The 15,563-nt window shown below is 51.3% G+C and overlaps 1 protein-coding gene and 1 pseudogene across 6 annotated transcripts in view; one reads left to right on the forward strand and one right to left on the reverse strand.

Annotated features, from left to right (window-relative positions):
- The window catches only part of LOC110260341 (uncharacterized), a 365,599-nt gene that overhangs the window by 161,676 nt on the left and 188,360 nt on the right, over window positions 1-15,563 (reverse strand). The window lies entirely within an intron of this gene.
- LOC110260488 (tumor protein p53-inducible protein 11 pseudogene) lies at window positions 6,770-8,824 on the forward strand (annotated as a pseudogene).

The raw sequence follows: 15,563 nt of genomic DNA on the forward strand, positions 1-15,563 counted from the left end.
GGCTCAGATCCCACGTTGCTGTGGCTCTGGCGCAGGCCAGTGGCTACAGCTCTGATGCAACCCCTAGCCTGGGACCCTCCATATGCTGCGGGAGCGGCCCAAGAAATAGCAAAAAGCCAAAAAGCCAAAAAGCAAAAAAAATTAACTCTGGCTCAAGGAAGTCCACGCCTCCTAATTTTCTGGGATTCTTTCCTCCTCTCCTGGGTCCAGCAACAATCTTGGCACAGAGGAGAGGCAAGCATCCCTCCTGGTTGATGCTGACCCTGCTCCTGGCCCGGCCCCCTGGGTCTATGCAGAAGAGAGTGGCTCTGCTGGCAGCCGCCCCGTGCCAGAGCCGTGCTCGGCAGCGGGCTCTTCTCCAGACCCTCCTGGCTCTGCACTGGTGCCCCATCCACATAGACCTTTGTCCCAAGATCCTGCCTCCTGTGTTGGCTCAGGTCCTTGTCACTGTGGAACCTGCAACTCTCCCTCTCTTCCTAGTTCCTCTGTGTCCAACCACCTCCTGGATCAGGCTATCCCCCCTTTTATTTCCTTTAAAAATATTTTTATTAAATTATAGTTGATTTACAATGTTGTGCTAATTTCTGTTGTACAGCAAAGTGACTCAGTTATATACTAAATATATATATATGTAGTATAGAATGCATGTGTAATATATATAAACACATTTAGTGTATAAATATATATAGTGTATATATAGTGTGTGTATATACATACATTCTTTTTTCTAACATTCTTTTTCAACATTTTAACATTCCTGTCTATTATGGTTTATCCCAGGAGATTGGATAGAGTTTGGATAGAGTTCCCTGCGCTATACAATAGGATCTTATTGTTCATCCATTCCAACGTAATAGTTTGCATCCACTACCCCCAAACTCCAAGCCCACCCCTCCCTCTCACCCCCCTTTCCTCCCCCCCCCCCACCCCTGAGGCAACCTTCAGTCTGTTCTCCTTGTCCGTGGGTCTGTTTCTGTTTTGCAGATGGGTTCATTTGCCAGGCTTTCCCTTTTCAATCCCTGAACTTTGAAACCTTCAAATATTCTTCTCTTTTCCAATATTCTGGCTTAATTCACTCAATGGACCTAAACCAGACATCCATGGCCCCCAGACTGCCTGTGACTTTGCCTACAAATGTTTCTGTTTTTCTTAAAAAAAACTGAATTGCCAACACTGAAAACTCAGAATATTTACAGACACGTGCGATACCTGTCTTTTCCTGAAGCGTCGGGTGGTCTGGCGATTGTAGGCCTGCACTTCTGCATGGCAGCTGCTGGCTGAAGGCAAGAAGAACACATCCTGCACTTTGTCAAAGACCCTGCCACGCGGGATGGTTTCACGGCAGGCCTCTTGGCTCATTCATTGACCTGCCTGACTTCATTAACATTTGAGTTCGTCTTCCCTGTCCAGCGCTTGGAGGAACAAAGATTTTGAAGGTTTATCTTTCCCTACCTGGCAAACCAGATGCAAATTTGTTTTTTCATCACCTTCCTATAGCCAAGGAGACAGAGATAAGCTTGTCTGACAGAATTTTAGGAAAGGATAACTACATTGTCCCAAGCCCAGTTCGAAAGTGGAGCTTCTCTACTTGCAGTTTGTAACAGGTGCCGCGTTTCATCCGCTCAGGGGGCTTGAGCTCCCTTCACACAATCCATGGGGATCCACAGAGCAGCTCTGAAAGACCACAGATCCAGCTCCTGCAAAGCTCAGAAGAGGAAATACAGGGAGCGCTTGACTGAACCCAGCCAGAGAAAGGGGGTTAGGGAGCTGACGCCGCACACCGAGACGACCCCAGTTTGGTGGCCCTAGAACAGGGGTTGGAAATCATTGTTGACTTCAGGGCTCTGCCTGACCACCTGGGTGCCCAGGTGGATCACCCCCGCCCTGCCTGAGCATGTCACATTTTAAGCCTCCTCAACACCAATTGTCACTCACAGGGTAGGTCTTTTATGACCCAGCTGGGGGTGGGGAGAACCGGTTGAGCCAGCTCTTCTCTGAGTGGAAGCAGACCTTGTCTGGGTGGTTGTGTGCTATGTTCACTGTCTTGGTGAAACCACAGGGCATTTCTGGCCACCAGCCCCCGCCATGGTCTGTGCCTGGGTCAGGGCCAGAGCTCAGACCTACCTGAAGCCATGAGCTGAGGCAGCTTAGGGAAACTGGAAGTGGGGGCGGGCAGTAGTTCAAAACTCAGCATCACTCTTGCTTTTCTCTCTTTTGTATAAAAAGATCAATCTCATGTCTAATTCATTTGAACCATCTCCACGTCTCTGTGTGTGTTTTTGGTAAAAATAGAAGTCTCTGAGGATTGCAGGCTCCTACTGAATTTTATGAGCAATGTTTCAAAGCTTGGTAACCAGGATCTTCTAATCTTTCTTGAGTGAATTAAGCACCAGGGGGAAGCTAGCTTTCCAGGTGACTGGCTTGGGTGAAATACTTCCAGGGGTGGGGTTAGGAAGCTTTTAAGATCATTTCATCAGTTTGCAGGCTGAAGAAACACAACAGAGTGGACATGCTGGCAGGAAGTTGGCCTCATAGACCCCTGTTCCCATACCCCTCTCCTTCCTTCCTTCCTTCCTTCTTCTCTTCTTTCCATCCATCCATCCATCCATCCTTCCTTTCTTCCTGCTTCCTTTCTGGTCCCAGCCATCCACCTCTGCAACAGATTCCCAACTCATCTCCCTGCCTACAGTCTTACCCTCTTCCAAGCCAGGGAGTACTTTCCAGAGGCCAAATATGATCGCATTTCCTCCCTGCTTTAAACCTTCATTGCTTCTCTGGTTAGAAGTCAGGAGAGATGTTATCTTTGAGGAGGAGAGCAGGGCTGATGATAAAGAGGGGCGTGAAGGAGGCTTCTAGGGGGCTGGCGATGCCCTACGTCTTATCACATGGAGAGTCATGTTGTGATAATTTATCAAGCTGTGCCATTATGATGAGTGAGCTTTCCTGTGTTACACTACATAAAAAATATTTAAATTGCTTCTGTGTTTAAGATCACCCTCCTGTGCTTTCCAAGATGGGGGTGAGGAATGGCTTTGAATGCTGGAGAAGGGGACCCCTGGGATTCCTTGGGCGGGGGGGTCACCAAATCTTGTGGCAGCTTTGAAGCAGGGGTATGAGAATAATGAACTAATTTCAATGACTGTTGGTATGAAAAGCTTGTGGACAGTCTGATGAATGATGCCATGTGACTGCAGAGTTCCGGGATAATGATGATTCAAAGAAGCCTCTAACAGCCTTTATAAAAGCTGATGGTTTGGGACTGAGTAGGGAGACTTCATCCTGGCCCTGTTTCCATCCAAAGAAAGGCTTTGTGGCATGGAGGTCGATTAGGCATGGGCTTGGTGCCTCTCCAGGAATGAGATGCTCCACAGAAATGCCTTCCTGGATTTGTGACCAGGGTTCCAAGGGGGCAGAAGGCCACAGGACCTGGGAAGAACACCAGGCCTTCCTCAGAGGTTGGCTGCAAAGCTGTCACCGAGAAGTGACCCTAACAGTGGACCAATAAAGGGGCCCTGGAGGAAGCCCAGGGTGCTGGGAGCCTCCCACTGGTCCCTTGGCAGAGCTGAGGAATGTGGCAGCTGTGAGTCCCAGAGCAAAGAAAGAAGTGGTGTGTGGTCAGTGGTTGGGGACAGACCAGAAGGGGGTGGCTCCTTTGTCCCTCAACTGAGTTCCCGACTTGCTGAGCTATTACAATCATTGGACTTGCTGAATATTGCATTTTTAAAGAAACTACTCTTGGTTGACCTAAGTCTGCCTCCACTTAGCGCTTTGCACCTTACCCTGACATTTATCCTCTCATGCCTTGGCCTCTTTGCTGGCCACGCTGGCCTTTTATGATGTTATACCCATTCCTAGCATGGCACCTGGCACCTCGAAGGGACCTAGTGGGCATCTATGGAACAATCAGAAGTGGGCAGGTCATCAGAGGGAGAGCTTGCCTTCGCTCTCCCACCTCCCTGAGGAGGGGGACCTAACCATCTCCCGGAAAACCGAGACTGAGAGAAATTTGTTCAAAGAACATCACCCATTAGGGGTAGACCTGTGATTCAAACCGTGGCCTGTCTGTTGCCAAAGCCCTTGCCCTGAATCTCTGTGCAGTGCTGACCCCCATCCGCAATAGCCTCGTTATCCCCCCTTCAGCAAGGCTATGGCTTGCTGACTTCTTTTTCAGGGTAACTCAACCTTTTCATCAATGCACCCCCAATTGGCCCAAAGATAAGGTTCTCCAGCAAAAGTGTACATGTCCCCTTGAGACCTGGCTCTTGCCTGTACCTCTGATCCCATTTCTAGCCACATGGTATCCTGAACTTCATGCATTAGTCATCCTGAAATACTTCTAGTTGCTTGCATATATCCTGCTTCTTTAATGGGTTCCTCCTTCGAGGATAAGACTTTCCCATCTCTATTGGGCTGGGAAATTAGGAATAGATGCTCTGATGCTCTTGGTGGAAGACGGCAGAAAACTCACCCCTGAAGGGTGTAAGCACCAGGAGGAGTCATCGTTTGACACAGTAAGAAGTCCAGGGAGGGGAGGCTGACTGTGCAGGGCGCCAGCCCTCCAGCTCCTCTGCTCGGTTCTCTCTGCTCTGCCCCTCTCTGCGTTGGCTTCATTCTCAGCTGAGGGCAAGATGGCTGTGGTGGTTCCATATCTCACGTCCAGACACATCGACGTCATGCACAAGAAGATGGACGGTTTGTCCTGAGTCTCCCTGACACCCCCCAGCCCAGGTCCATCACTAGCATGGCTCACTGGCATGACCTGACCCCAGATCCACCCCAAACCCAGAGGAACAGTGTTGATGAGATTAGTTTCAAGCCATTAGGATATACCCCTCTAGGGCTGGGGATTAGGCTGTGCCAGGGTGAGTGGGTACTCTTTGAAGGGTGGGACTCTGTCTGCAAAGAAGCTCTTAGGGTTGGAGTGGATTTTAGAAGGTATCCAACCCAACGTATCTAAGGAAGCCTCCTCTAGGCAGCATTTTAGCCTCCTCTCAAATCCCATTCTCACTTCACCAGCCCTTCCCCTCATAGCCAACGTCCTCAGCCTCACCCTGTGCTCTCCCACGCAGTGATCCTCTCTGTGCGCCTGGCTCTCTGCCCTGCCTGGCTGCATCTGCTTACTGTCCTTCCCATGTGCCTTGCTAACTCACTGGCCCCAACGCGCTCCTACCCACAACACTGCACCTGCTTTCTGACGGGTCCGCGTGCATCTTGTCTGGGAGCCGTGCCTGGCTTAACCTCACCCACCTGTATCACGCCTTTCCCTCTGCAATCCTCTAACCCTGGAGGATTCTCTCCACGTGATTTCCCTGATGATGTTTTGTTTGCAAACCTTCCAGGCTCCGAAATCATTTCTGCATCTCACAGACATATTCTCCCAAACAAGGGTGTTTGTTTGTTTCTTGACAAGGGTTCTGTCTTCTAATTCTTTAGCAACTCCAGGAACAATGACACCCCCCCCACTCCTCATCTCTTTGATCTCCGCAGCCATGGGGAGGGTAGGCAGCCAATCAATGCTTCGGATGAACTAATTAACTGCGGGAATCCTCAGCCTGGCCTCTCACCCTTGCCCCTCTGTTTGCAGAGATAGCAGCTGCCTCTAGGAAGGCACAGCTTCAGCATCTAGGGCCAGAAAATCCTGGGAACAAAGGCTCTTTGGGGCTAACGTGTTACATCTCTAGAAATGACTTAAGCTCTATGGTGAACAAACCACCTGTCACAGTGGTAGGACACAGCTGAAGGAAACTGGAAACTACAGCAACCCCTGTGTGCCATGTCCTGGTCCCCCGCCTCAGATGCTTGTCTATTTCAGCTGTGCACTTGCCAGAGCAGCAACGCCTCTTTTTTTGGGGGGGGGGCTGTGTCCAGGGAAGTTCCTGGGTCAGGGATGGCACCCAAGCTACAGCAATAACAACACTGGATCCTTAACACACTGAGCTCCCAGGGAACTCCCAGAGCAGCTTCTTCTGCCAGTCCTTCTCCTGCACCTCTCTGGAAAGTTCCACATCCCTGCACAACTAAGCTCAACAGCACCCATGATGAAGCTTCACTGAATCCCCAGGAAAATCCCTTCTCCCCCTCTCTGTTGTTCTTACACTTTGTGCTACTCTCTGTGTGGCCCGAATGTAGTATAAGTGAGTTCACAGCTCACCTTTCCTTCTCTCTTTAGATCCCGTTAAAGTGGATGCCAGCTACTACACACAAGATGGATAAACAAGAACGTCCTACTGGACAGCACAGGAGCCATATGCCATGTCCTGTGATAAATCACAACAGAAAAGAATATGAAAAAGAACATATATGCATAATTGAATCACTGTTCAGCAGAAATTAACACCACAGTGTCAATCAACCATACTGCAATAAAATACATTTTAAAAATAAATCCCTGTTAATTAAAATTAACTTAATTTTTGCTTAGGTCAGCAGAAAGCATGATTCTGAAAAGGTAAACCTGGAGCTTAATAAATACAATGACTCTTAAATGTGTTTGTCCTTTAATGTGGCTCACGGATAGGGAACGAATGTGGAAGACGGAAGGAGATAGAAGAGCAGGGTTCTCTTAAGGCCTCTCTCCATCTTTAGGGGAGCTGTTTGTCTTGTCTTTTCTTGTTCTCGTGGATCCTAGTCGGATTCGTTTCTGCTGAGCCACAATGGGAATTCCTAGGCAAGCTTCTTAAGAGCAAGAACTATTTACATCCCATGGCCCAGCCTAGAGCCTGGGATACAGGCGATACACCTAAGTGCTTATTGAATGGATGAGCGGGAGATGGGTCAGGTTGAGCTTTGGGGTTAGATTCCGAGCACTGGCTGGGGTAGGGCATGGGGACCCTGGAATCCGGGATGGGACAGGGGTGCCCCCAGGAGGGAATAATCAACTTTGCTTATTTCGCCCAGGGCTGCAGACCTATGGTTGATCAATCAGCTCTTCTCTCTCTACAACCTTCCCTCCCCTTCTGTTCTCTACTCCCCCCACCCCCCACCCCCGCTCCAGCACCTACACAGTCCCCTTTAAGGCTCTGAACTGAGGCCCCAGGTCAAGGGCAGTGGACCAGACCTGTTCTTCATGTGTGCCAGACCCTCTGGCAAAGGAGAAGTGCTGGCCCGGGGGCCATATATCTGTGTATTTAAAGCTATAACCCAACGAATAAACTGTTGAATGAAAATGTATTCTAGGGAGTTCCCATTTTGGCTTAATGGGTTAAAAGCCCGACAGAGTCTCTTTGAGGATGTGGGTTCAATCCTTGGCCTCGTTCAGTGGGATAAGGATCTGGCATTGCTGCAAGCTGCAGCGGAGGTTGCAGATGTGATTCAGATCCAGAGCTGCTGTGGCTGTGGTGTAGGCCAGCAGCTGCAGCTCCTATTTGACCCCTAACTGGGAACCTCCATATACCACAGATACAGACATCAAAAGAAAAAAAAATGTATTCTAGCCTCCTACTTTGACAAATACATATTCAAAACAACAAAATTTTAAAAATGTATAAAGCTAGAGTTCTTATATAACTGAAATTTAGCCAAATGTCAAAAATGACTGACTTAAATTATTATTGTGCATGTCTTGGCGAGCGATATCGGGATGAGTAATAAAAGAAAAGCATACATAATTAATAACCTAGTACATATATATATTCCATACATTTCTCTCACTCTCTTTTTTTTTTTTTGTCTTTTTAGGGCTGCACCTGCAGCGTACTAGGCTAGGGGTCGAATCAGAGCTGTAGCCTCTGGCCTAGATCACAGCCACAGCCCCGCCAGATCCAAGCCACGTCTTGGACCTGCACCACAGCTCACAGCAACACCGGATCCTTAACCCACTGAGTGAGGCCAGGGATCGAACCTGTGTCCTCATGGATGCTCATCAGATTCGTTTCCCCTGAGCCACGTCGGGAACTCCATATTTTTCATGTTTTTGGTTAGGCAGAGTCTAACCAAAGTCTTTGATAGTGTGCTGTTACATTATCAAAATATTCACAGCAAATGTATTCTATTGACGGTAATGATCTGGATTTTAAAAACGTGCCCAGGCAGTCCAGCCCGCACTGCCCGGCCCTGGGGCGCCCGACGGCCCGCGCGTCCCCCTGGCACAACAACTCCGCGCAGCGTCGGTGCCAGCGGCGCTAGGCACGTTTCGTGCCGGCTGAAGGCGAGGGCGGTCACTCGACTCACTTGAGCGTCACTCACAGTCGCCCGGCCTAGCGCCCTGCCCACACGTCCCGCGGAGGCCGGGCTCAGGACAAGACGGCAGCCGAGCAGCCCCCGCCTCTCAGGAAGAAGCACAGCCCCGACCGACCGACCTCCGAGACCCGCAAGAGCCTGGGTGTGGGCGGGAGGACGACGAGGGCGAGGTCCCTGCTCCAAGATCAGCCAGGTCCTGGGCAGTGAAATCAAGTCCGCGCTTCGGGAGCCTTTGGGGCTCAGGGACTGGCCGTTCGTTTCTGCGTGCTCCTCTCGGGGGGGGGGGGGCACTGCCATCACCGCCCTCGCCTTCCTGACCAGCTCTACCAGCGGGGCTTCAGTGGAGCCCACGTGACCAGCAAGATCCTCCCCCCCCCCCCGCGCCCCCTCCACCGCGGCGCTGTCCTCAGCATCTTCCTGATCGCGTGGGACGCTTTCTATACCGCTGAGAAGGTTATCAGCCGATGGACTCTGCTCACCGAAGCCTGCGAGTTCGGGGTCCAGGGTTTGGCGGTCACTGCCACGCTACCCGAGACAGGCCTTGTGTCCCTGGGGATCCTGCTGCTCCTGGCCACCCCCCTTCCTTTTTGTCGCCATCAGCGTTTACTCCTGTTACTAAGTAGGCAGCAAACCCAAGAAAGTTTAGCCTCCGGTGGGGCCAGCGGCGCCTCTCAGGCAGGAAGGCCCAGGGACCTCGGTTTCCCTTTGGTTCTGGGAGGCGGGAAGGCCACCTTGCACTCCTCCCAGGCACCGCCCACCCCTCCCCCTGGATGCTGTGATCTCCTGGGCCCTCAGGTTTGGGGAGGGCTGGGGCCTCTGCACCCCGTCCTTCCCCCACCCCCGTCCCGCCTCCTTTTCTTGGGTCCCTGGGCCTCTGGATCCCCCAGACAGACACCCATGGAAGAGCCTGAGTCTCGGGGCAGGAGACCCATCTTTCTAGAAGAGGCGGTGGACTGACGCTCCCCCCTCCCCCTCCCCCGCCCTCGATCTAAGGCCCAAGAAGCTGAATGTGGTGTCTGTCTCTTGCTGGAAAACCTGAGAACTTGACCCTCAGCTTCCCTCTCCACGTGTAGGGGCCCCTCTGCCCCCTAAACAGCCCAGCTGCAGGCTGGCAGGCAGGGTGGCTGTCTTAGAGCTGAGACATCCCTTTCAGCCTTCTGCGAGGTGGGCCACGGGCAGCCAGAGCCCTGTCCCCAGCCCCAGGCCTGGCTGCCACGAGCTCTTCTAGGGCCTTGCTCTTGGCTGCTCTGTCTCCACTCCAGCTCTTGGAAGCCCCCCCAGGCGACCACCCCCACTCCCACCTGGCCTGGGTCCAAGGCTGCCATTGGCCTCAGCCAGAGGCTGGCCGTGACAGGTGGACAGATGGAGGCCACCTGTACAGGATGGTGTTTGGGAAGGAGGAAGAAAGAAAAGCACATCCTTGTCCCTCGGCACGTCTTCCGGGGTTGGATATGCATCTGGCTCGGTCCCCTCATCTGCCCTGGCCCCCTCCCCAGGGTGCTGCCCTCTGGTCCTCCTCTGAGCAGCCTCTGAGGCCTGGCCAGGGGGCACTGGGTGTCCTTCAAGCTCAGCAGGGGGAAGAAATAGAAATATTTCAGCACGGAGTTCCACGGTGGCGGGGTGGTTAAGAATTCAGCACCATCACCGCTGTGGCTCAGGTTCAGTCCCTGGCCGAGGAACTTCTGGTTGCAGTGGTTTGGCCAAAAAGAAAAAAAAAAGAAATTTCAGCAGGCCGCCTCCTCTCATGCCCAGCCCCCATCAAATGCCCTGGAGGAGGCCGAGCGCTGGCTTCCTTAGAGCCGAAGCCCCCTGCAGTCCCCAGCAGCCTGTGTGCCCCCCAGGAGTCCTTCACCCTCATTTCTTGAGCACACCAGGAATGGCGGCCCCCAAGTCTGGGGACAGATGTGGAGAGAAGCAGCTCAGGCCCCCACCCTGCTTCCCATCTTGGAATGGAGTGTTTGGGGCAGGGATGGAGGGTCCAGAGGCACAGCCCAGCTCTGGCTGCTGCCACCTGGGCTTCTGTCTGGGAACCCTGTCCTGCCCTTCCCTGTGCCCAGCAGTCCCTGCAGCCACACACCCAGCGACATGGCCTCTGCTCAGCAGAGGTGGCACCATCACTGTTAACACAGAGGAGAGAGGGCCAGCGGGTTGCATGCCCCAGGCTGTACCATTGGCACCAGGGGCCAAGCAGCATGGAACCTGGACCCTCAGGGGGGCCCTCGCTTTCCTGGCCTCAGTCTCATGCCACTGAGGTCTGTGTCTCTCGCCAGCATCCTGCTCCTGCTGCCGAGCCTTTGGGAAGTGGTATCGGTGGCTGGTGGGCAGTGTCCCCAGGCCAAGGCCATGTCCTCTCAGCTGGCCCAGGTTTTCTGAGGCCTGGCTAATGCGATGACATGCGGTGGGTGGTCCACCCTGACAACTGCTGGGCGTGGTGAATGGACTCCCCTCACCTGGGCAGGACGAGAGCAGCGGCTTTGCCCTGGGTGTCTGCTGGGGCTGAGCCAACCAAGCTGGGGGGCAGGGGGCCCTGTCACAGCCTCACCCCACGAGGCGGTGATGAGGGCCCGCTGGGATGGCACTCTCCAGGCTCTGGCACAGAGCACCATAGTGAGGCCTGGAGGGAGGGGGCCTGGCAAGCAGATTTGGCTTGGGGAGTGGGGGGACGTTGAGGCAAAGAGTGGTGGCCTGAGAGAAGGCAGAGACAAAGGAGAGGGGAACATCTTGGCCCACAAATCCAGGGACGGAGGCCTGGTGAGGGCTCAGCTGTCTGTCCTAGTAACAGTTTGGGAAGATGCAGAATGCCCGTTCCCAGGCCCGCCCCTGCCCCACCCCACCCCACCCCCACATCACGACCACCTTTCCTCGCAGTCACTATTTATCCTTCATTCCTTTTTCTTTTTGTAAGACACAGTCACAAAAACCAGTGCAAAACCGTCAGAAAAAAAACAGTGACCGTATTCAAAGTGTGTATATTTCCATCCTAAAGTACAGGGCGCGCTAAATGTAAATTATTTGAATATAAAATTTTATATTGAGTTTCAAAAAGTCATATTTCTCTTACTATAGCTTACTATATTAAGGGTAAAATACAATTATAGCAAATATAAAACATGTAACACAAATTATTTGAATTAAGCTAAACAAAATACCATGCCCGCAATTCTAAGAGGTAACAGCTACGCAGTTGCGAGGGTGAAAAAACAGTATCCCTCTCTCTCTCCACTATGTCTAGACTCGTAGCTCTCACCTGGGGAGGGTTTTGCCCTCCAAGAGCATCTGGTAATGTCTGGAGACATCTTTGATTGACACAACTTGCTCCTGGTTTCCAGTGGGGAAAGGTCAGGAATGCTGCTCAATATCCTGCAGTGCATACACGGCCACGAAGAATTAATGAGTCTAAGCTGTCAATAGTGCCAAAGTTGAGAAACCCTGGTTACACACACTTACACACACACACACACGAGCACATGAAAGTAATATGAACTGTTTAGTATCGCCAACAGTCCCTTAACTGCTATGTGCAATTGTTGTGAAAACTACACTAATTACAGGTAACTCCAGAATCACACACTGGAACAGGAAGAGAAGCGAGGATATGCTCCTGCAACACAGATTGCATTACGCTAGAATCTCCTGCATGCTTGCTGTGCAAGAGGAAGGATTTGACATTTTAATTAATTTGTCTTTTCTTTGATCTCAGTACTTCTGCCAATCAGCCACCCTTCCCCCTCCCCAGCTAACACACATTCTGAAATCATGTCCAAATCCAGCCTCAGAAGCCACACAACCCATAGGTCTCAATGTTCAAACTCAATCACCTTTTGTTTCAAAGATTTAAGAAAAGAGATGTGGACAAGTGCTGTCCTGAGGCCTGAATGGTGTCATTTCAAATGAGGGCGCTTGAGAGGACCCGAGCAGCAGATCCCCAGCGACAGAGGTGCCCGCATTTTCCTTCATAAATATGGTTTCAGGGGGCTTGGGCCCTGGGGGAGGGGCCCTACAGCACAAGGCCCAGGGCAGCGACCTGGAGAAGCCATGTCCCGTCATCACCCCCGGGTTCCGAGCAGAAATACGGGCGAGCTGAGAGGCTGTGCATGTCGGATCATTAGCATTTCCCAACTCTTTTGCAGAACAGCATGCTGTTTGGCTGCCAAAATATTAGGATGGAAAGCAGCTGGCGAAAACGTTTAGCAAGGAAGCGAGCCTGCTTGGAGAAGCCAAAGGGATAATTCCTCTGAGACTGTGACCCGAGGAGGAACGCAGCTCGCAGGTCCTCTTTTGGAAGCCTTGGCTCAGTCAGGCCGGGGTCCCCCGATCCCCGACCCCCAGGGCTCCTTCAAAGAGCTGTGCTCTGGGACCCGTGCTTATTGCAGGGCCTTGCGGGGCAATGGGACTGAGAAGGCTCTGTCACTGCCCTATAGGAAGCCACAGTCTAATAGTTACTTTATTCTCAGCACAGCCTTAATGAAGTAGGAAAATAGACGTGGGCAGAAAACGCCCCCTCCACAGAAGCTCAGCTAATGTTTCTAAAGAGACAGGTCCAAGGGGGAATCGGATGACAGGCCCCCGTGTACTGGAGGGTTAAGAGGCAGAAGGAACATGTCACTTTACTATACTTCATCCTGGCATTCATCCACCAGTCCCTTCACAGTCTATCAGGAGAGCCTCCCTGCAGCCCCCGCACAGGCTCCAGGCAGGCTTCCTATTTCTGAGGACCTTGACTTTGAAGGCAAGAGCAACGTGCTCAGTGAGGCACGGCCAGTAGGTGGCGGAACCAGGAGTGAGACCCGGTCTTTTGACTCGAAGAATAACGTTCTTCCCAGTCGCATCAGTGTTTCCGACTGGGGATCCTGCAGTTTCAGTAACTGCAAGGGGTTCGTGAATCCAGATGCACAGTAAATACCATTCGTAGCCTCAATCAATAGATACAAAACCACCATCGTGTGCAGAGGGCCTAGAGTTTTTGACACTGAAAGAGAGTCCTACAGAAGGGTGGGAAACACTACATCACCCCACCTGAGATGTGACAAGCTTTATTGCTAGGGACACTAGGCATAAACATTCCTAAGGGTGGGGATAACTAGGATGGTGGCGCAAATGTTTGGTCCCTGTTTTGTGGTGCACAAAATTTTTATCAACTGATCAATTGATTGGTTGAATCCAAGAAGAGAAATAGAAGTCAAAAGCCAAAGGGAAAACCAGCCTCCTAAGGGTGATGAGAGTGGGATAATGAGCAAGCAAATCCCTTCACCCATTAGGAAAAAAAAAAAAAAACTGGAAAAAACCCACAGAAGTATTTAGCACATTGTTAATCACTGGAAAGCTGTTGCTTTTGGAATAATAACACAGCAGTACAGTCTCATCAGAGGTTCTAATGGGAACAGAAAAGAAATATGGCCAATTCCCTTCTGTTCCTATTATTAGTAGCACATTTTTAAAGCACCGAGTCGGATAAGTCCTTTTCAATTACTACAAGTTCATTCATTCATTTATTCAACACAAAAAATATTTACTGAATGCCTGTTATATGCCAGGCACTGATCTAGTGTTGGAGCTGTTAACAGGGAACAAAAGAGACAAAAGACTCTGCCTGGGAGATTGGCCAGAATGGCAGCGTAGAAAGACCCTGTGCTCACCTCCTCGCACAGGCACAGCAAAACCACAACTAGTTTTGGGACAACCACTAATGAAAAAGACTAGAACCTGCCAAAAAAGATCTTCTACAACCAGAGATGTAAAAAGGGAACCACAGTGCAATGGGTAGGTGGGGCAGACTTGTGATATAGTCAAGTCCCACACCCCCAGGTGGGCAACTCACAAGCAGGAGAAGGATTACATTGCAGAAGTTCTTCCACAGGAGTGAGAGGTCTGAGCTTCACGTCAGTCTTCTCAGCCCAAGGGTCCTGCACTGGGAAGATGAGCCCCAAGAACGTTTGGTTTTGGAGGTCAACAAGGCTTACTTTCAGAAGACCCAGAGGCTGCGAGAAATTGAGACTCAACTCTTAAAAGACTCATACAAAATCTCACATAGTCCAGGACCCAAGGCCAAAGCAGCATTTCGAAAAGAGCCTGGGTCAGACCTATCTGCTGATCTCTTGGAGAGTGTCTAGGAGAGGAAGGAGACAACTGCAGCTCACTCTAGGGACACAGACATTGGCAGCAGTCATGAAGACACTGATGCTGGCAAACTCATTAGCACCAAGACCTGGCCCCACCCAATAGCCTGCAGGTGCCAGTGTTGGAATACCTCCAGCCAAGCAGCTAACTGGGCTGGGACACCATTAGCCAACTGGCTTTCTTAAGACCCCTAAGCCCACAGCTATCTCTGGACATGGCCCTACCTATCATAGGGCCCAGGACCTAGCTCTACCCACCAGTGGCAGGCACCAACCCCAGAATCCCCTGGGCCCTGGCCCTGTGCTCCAGAAATCCTTCTCTAATCTCTAGACCAGACTCACCCACAAGACACAAACCACACCCTCATAGCTCGGGGATCCAGGTTTCCTACTAGCAGGCCCACCTACCCTGAGACCCACTGGGCCCTGGCCGGGTCCACTAGTAGGCCAACGCAAGCTTTGGGACACCCTAGACTCCACAGACAGCTGTGTCAGGAACCAGCCCCCTGCTACCAATGATCCAAACCCAGCTCTGGGACCCTTGAGCCCTACGGCTAGAATCCAGGACCTGGCTCTGCCTGCCAGTAAGCCAGCATTAATCCCACTAGTGGGTGGGTAATAGCACAAATGTCTTCTGAACCCTAACTATGCCCACCAGTGAGCCAGTATTAGCCCTGGGGCCCTCTGGGGTTCCATAGTCAGCTAGCTGCCTTATGACCCAGCCCTGCCAACCAGCAGCTGGTAGCCTCCACACAAGGCAAGGCCCGGCAACTATCTGGACTGGGAATGAATCAAGCCTACGAGACTGTCCACATAGCCCCCCACAAAAGAAGGATGCACACGGCCCTCATGGGAAGAACTCTGGAGCATATAGCTTAGGTGATGTGAAGGGAGGGTGCTGCTGGGATGCACAGGACAAGTCCCACAAAAGGCCACTTTGCCAAGGTCATGAAATATAAAAAACCTACCAGATACTTTAAAAATATAAACAGTAACTTGGGCAAAATGGAAGGACAGAGGAACATGTTCCAGATGAAGGGACAAGATAAAACCCCAGAAGAACTAAGTGGAGATTGGCAATCTTCCCAAGAAGGAGTTCAAGGCAGTGATTGTAAAAGATGATTAAAGAACTCGGGAGGAGAAGAGACTTACAGAGTGAGAAGTGAGAAGTTTTTAACAAAGAGAAAATATAAAGCACAACCAAAAGCATGAAGAATACAATAACTGAAATGAAAAAAATACACTAGAAGGAATCAACAGCAGACTAAA

Source organism: Sus scrofa, chromosome 4 (assembly GCF_054392235.1).
Source record: "Sus scrofa isolate SSC_HxYL_T2T_F1_AM1 chromosome 4, Sscrofa_HxYL_maternal_Yorkshire_Landrace_v2.0, whole genome shotgun sequence".
Lineage (NCBI taxonomy): Eukaryota > Metazoa > Chordata > Mammalia > Artiodactyla > Suidae > Sus > Sus scrofa.